This window comes from Arachis stenosperma, chromosome 1, assembly GCF_014773155.1.
Source record: "Arachis stenosperma cultivar V10309 chromosome 1, arast.V10309.gnm1.PFL2, whole genome shotgun sequence".
NCBI classification, from domain to species: domain Eukaryota; kingdom Viridiplantae; phylum Streptophyta; class Magnoliopsida; order Fabales; family Fabaceae; genus Arachis; species Arachis stenosperma.
Window position 1 is genome coordinate 77025932 of NC_080377.1, and position 5180 is coordinate 77031111.

Sequence of the window (5180 nt, forward strand, 5' to 3'; positions counted from 1 at the left end):
TTTTTCAAAACCACCTAACTACTTTTCCCTCTCTAATTTTCGAAAACTTCTCCCTCTTTTTCAAATTTCTTTTAATTAACTAATTGTTTTAAATTTTAATTTTTAAATTTTAATTCTTCTTTTATTTTCGAAAATTACTAACCCTTTTTCAAAATTAATTTTCGAATTCTCTCCCTCTTATCTCCTTTTATTTATTTATTTATTTACTAACACTTCTGTTTATCTCAAGAATCTGAACCTATCTTCACCCTTGTGTTTGGATTCTTACCTTTTCCTTCTTCTATTCCCTTCTTCTTCTACTAACATAAAGAAATCTCTCCACTGTGTTAAAGAGGATCCCTATTATTATTTTCTGTTCCCTTCCTTTTCATATGAGCAGGAGGAAGGACAAGAATATTCTTGTTGAAGCAGATCCTGAACCTGAAAGGACTCTGAAGAGAAAACTAAGAGAAGCTAAATTACAACAACCCAGAGACAACCTTACAAAAATTTTCAAAAAATAGAGGAGATGGCAGCTGAAAATAATAATGCAAGGAGGATGCTTGGTGATTATACTACACCTACTTCCAAGTTTGATGGAAAAAGCATCTCAATCCCTGCTATTGGAGGAAATAACTTTGAGCTGAAACCTCAACTATTTGCTCTACTGCAACAGAACTGCAAGTTCCATGGACTTCCATCAGAAGATCCCTACCAGTTTTTAACTGAGTTCTTGCAGATCTGTGAGACTGTTAAGACTAATGGAGTAGATCCTGAAGTCTACAAGCTCATGCTTTTCCCCTTTGCTGTAAGAGACAGAGCTAGAATATGGTTAGATTCATAACCTAAAGATAGCTTGGACTCATGGGATAAGCTAGTCGCGGCCTTTTTGGCTATGTTCTTTCCTCCTCAAAAGCTGAGCAAGCTTAGAGTGGATGTTCAAAACTTCAAACAAAAAAATGGTGAATCCCTCTATGAAGCTTGGGAAAGATACAAGCAGATGACCAAAAGGTGTCCTTCTGACATGCTTTCTGAATGGACCATTTTGGATATATTCTATTATGGTCTATTTGAATTCTCTAAGATGTCACTAGACCATTCTGTAGGTGGATCCATTCACCTAAAGAAAACGCCTGTAGAAGCTCAAGAACTCATTGACATGGTTGCAAATAACCAATTCATGTATACTTCTGAGAGGAATTACATGAGTAATTGGACGCCTCAAAGGAAGGGAGTTCTTGAAATTGATGCTCTGAATGCCATATTGGCTCAGAACAAAATGTTGACTCAACAAGTCAACATGATTTCTCTAAGTCTGAATGGATGGCAAAATGCATCCAACAATACTAAAGAGGCATCTTCTGAAGAAGAAGCTTATGATCCTGAGAACCCTGCAATAGCAGAGGTAAATTATATGGGTGAATCTTATGGAAACACCTATAATTCGTCATGGAGAAATCATTCAAATTTCTCATGGAAGGATCAACAAAAGCCTCAACAAGGCTTTAATAATGGTGGAAGAAATAGGCTCAGCAATAGCAAGCCTTATCCATCATCTTCTCAGCAACAGATAGAGAATTCTGAGCAGAGCACCTCTAACTTAGCAAACTTAGTCTCTGATCTGTCTAAGGCCACTTTGAGTTTTATGAGTGAAAAAAAGGTCCTCCATTAGAAATCTGGAGGCACAAGTGGGCCAGCTGAGTAAGAAAATCACTGAAACTCCTCCTAATACTCTCCCAAGCAACACTGAAGAGAATCCAAAAAGAGAGTGCAAGGCCATTGACATAATCAACATGGCCGAACCTAGAGAGGAAGGAGAGAACGTGAATCCCAATGAGGAAGACCTCATGGGACGTCTCTCAAGCAAGAAGGAGTTCCCTATTGAGGACCAAAAAGAATTTGAGCTCATATAGAGACCATAGAGATTCTATTAAACCTCCTTCTGCCATTCATGAGCTCTGAAAACTATTCTTCCTCTGAAGAGGATGAAGATGTAACCGGAGAGTAAGTTGCTCAATATCTAGGAGCCATCATGAAGCTGAATGCCAAATTGTTTGGTAATAAGACTTGGGAAGGTGAACCTCCATTGATCATTAATGAACTAGATAAATGGATTCAGCAAACTTTACCTCAAAAGAGACAAGATCCTGGCAAATTCTTAATACCCTGTACCTAGGGTCAGGCATAAATCTTATGCCACTCTCTGTAATGGAGAAGCTGGGGATCATTGAGGTACAGCCTGCCATATTCTCATTGCAAATGGCAGACAAGTTAGTAAGACAAGCTTATGGATTGGTAGAGGATGTGTTAGTGAAGGTTTCGGCCTTTACATCCCTGCTGATTTCATAATCTTAGACACTAGGAAGGAGGAGGATGAATGCATCATCCTTGGAAGACCTTTCCTAGCCACAGCAGGAGCTATGATAGATGTTAACAGAGGAGAATTAGTCCTTCAATTGAATAGGGACTACCTTGTGTTTAAGACCCAAGGGTGTTCTTCTGTAACAATGGAGAGGAAGCATGAAAAGCTTCTCTCAGTGCAGAGTCAAACAAAGCCCCCACAATCAAACTCTAAGTTTGGTGTTGAGAGGCCACAGCCAAACTCTAAGTTTGGTGTTGGGAGTCTACAATATTGACCTGATCACCTGTGAGGCTCCATGAGAGCCCACTGTCAAGCTAGTGACATCAAAGAAGCGCTTATTAGGAGGCAACCCAATTTTTATTTATCTAATTCTATTTTTCTTTTATTGTTCTTTTATGTTTTATTAGGTTCATGATCACGTGGAGTCACAAAATAAATACTAAAATTAAAAACAGAATCAAAAATAGCAGAAGAAAAAGCACACCCTGGAGGAAGGGCTCACTGGCGTTTAAGAGCTCTAGACACCTCTAACTGGGGACTTTAGCAAAGCTGAGTCACAATCTAAAAAGGTTCACCCAGTCATATGTCTATGGCATTTATGTATCCGGTGGTAATACTGGAAAACAAAATGCTTAGGGCCACGGTCAAAACTCATAAAAGTAGCTGTGTTCAAGAATCAACATACTTAACTAGGAGAATCAATAACACTATCTGAAATTCTAAGTTCCTATAGATGCCAATCATTCTAAACATCAAGGGATAAAGTGAGATGCCAAAATTGTTCAGAAACAGAAAGCTACAAGTCCCGCTCATCTAGTTAGAACTAATATTCATTGATATTTTGAGATTTATAGTATATTCTCTTCTTTTTATCCTATTTGATTTTCAGTTGCTTGGGGACAAGCAACAATTTAAGTTTGGTGTTGTGATGAGCGGATAATTTATACGCTTTTTGGCATTGTTTTTAGGTAATTTTTAGTAGGATCTAGCTATTTTTAGGGATGTTTTCATTAGTTTTTATGCTAAATTCACATTTCTAGACTTTAATATGAGTTTGTGTGTTTTTTTGTGATTTCAGGTAATTTTTGGCTGAAATTGAGGGACCTGAGCAAAACACTGATAGAAGGCTGACAAAGGACTGCTGATGCTGTTGGATTCTGACCTCCCTACACTAGAAATTGATTTTCCGGAGCTACAGAACTTCAAATGGCACGCTCTCAACGGCGTTGGAAAGTAGACATTCAGAGATTTTCAGCAATATATAATAGTCCATACTTTATTCGAGATTATACGACGCAAACTTGCGCTCAACGCCAGTTCCATGTTGCATTCTGGAGTCAAACGCCAGAAACACGTCATGAACCAGAGTTGAACGCCAAAAACACATTACAACTTGGCGTTCAACTCCAAAAGAAGCCTCTGCACGTGTAAAGCTCAAGCTCAGCCCAAGCACACACCAAGTGGGCCCCGGAAGTGGATTTCTGCATCAATTACTTACTTCTGTAAACCCTAGTAGCTAGTCTAGTATAAATAGGACATTTTACTATTGTACTTGGTGTCTTTGACCATTCGGTCTTTTGACCAAATCCTGGATTGTATTTTTTATCTTGTGATCACGTTTTGGGGGCTGACCATTCGGCCATGCCTGGACCTTCATCACTTATGTATTTTCAACGGTGGAGTTTCTACACACCATAGATTAAGTGTGTGGAGCTTTGCTATACCTCGAGTTTCAATGCAATTACTACTATTTTCTATTCAATTCAGTTTACTCCTTTTCTAAGATATTCGTTGCATTTCACCATGATGAATGTGATGATCCGTGACACTTATCATCATTCTCACCTATGAACGCGTGACTGACAACCACTTCCATTCTACCTTAGACCAGGCGCATATCTCTTAGATTCCTCAATCAGAATCTTCGTGGTATAAGCTAGAATTGATGGCGGCATTCATGAGAATCCAGAAAGTCTAAACCTTGTCTGTGGTATTCCGAGTAGGATTCAGGGATTGAATGACTGCGATGAGCTTCAAACTCGCGATTGTTTGTCGTGATGACAAACGCAAAAGAATCAATGGATTCTTTTCCGACATGATCGAGAACCGACAGATGATTAGCCGTGTCGTGACAGAGCATTTAGACCTTTTTCACTGAGAGGATGGGATGTAGCCATTGACAACGGTGATGCCCTACATACAGCTTGCCATGGAAAGGAGTAAGAAGGATTGGATGAAGGCAGTAGGAAAACAGAGATTTAGAAGGAGCACAGCATCTTCATACACCTATCTGAAATTCCCATCAATGATCTACATAAGTATTTCTATCTTTATTTTATGTTTTATTTATTGTTATTTTCGAAAACCAATATAACCATTTATTATCCGCCTAACTGAGATTTACAAGATGACCATAGCTTGCTTCATACCAACAATCTCCGTGGGATCGACCTTTACTCACGTGAGGTTTATTACTTGGACGACCCAGTGCACTTGCTGGTTAGTTGTGCGAAGTTGTGAAGTTATGTTTGGACCATGGTATCATGCACCAAGTGTTTGGCGCCATTACCAGGGAGAGAACGAACATGGATGCCACTATCAGAAATCACAATTTTGCCTATCACATACTGAACTAGGAGAATCAATAACACTATCTAAAATTCTAAGTTCCTGTAGATGCCAATCATTTTGAATTTCAAAGGAAAAAGTGAGATGCCAAAACTGTTCAGAAGGACAAAGCTACAAGCCCCGCTCATCTAATTAGAACTAAGTTTCATTGATACTGTGGGATTCATTGTATATTCTCTTCTTTTTATCCTATTTTGTTTTTAGTTGCTTG

At 38.7% G+C, this 5180-nt stretch overlaps 1 non-coding gene across 1 annotated transcript; it reads right to left on the reverse strand.

Annotated features, from left to right (window-relative positions):
• Positions 1–901: 901 nt before the first annotated feature.
• Positions 902–1009, reverse strand: LOC130956883 (small nucleolar RNA R71). The gene has a single exon (XR_009077223.1). It is a non-coding gene; the product is annotated as a small nucleolar RNA R71 (small nucleolar RNA).
• Between the last annotated feature and the right edge of the window lie 4171 nt (positions 1010–5180).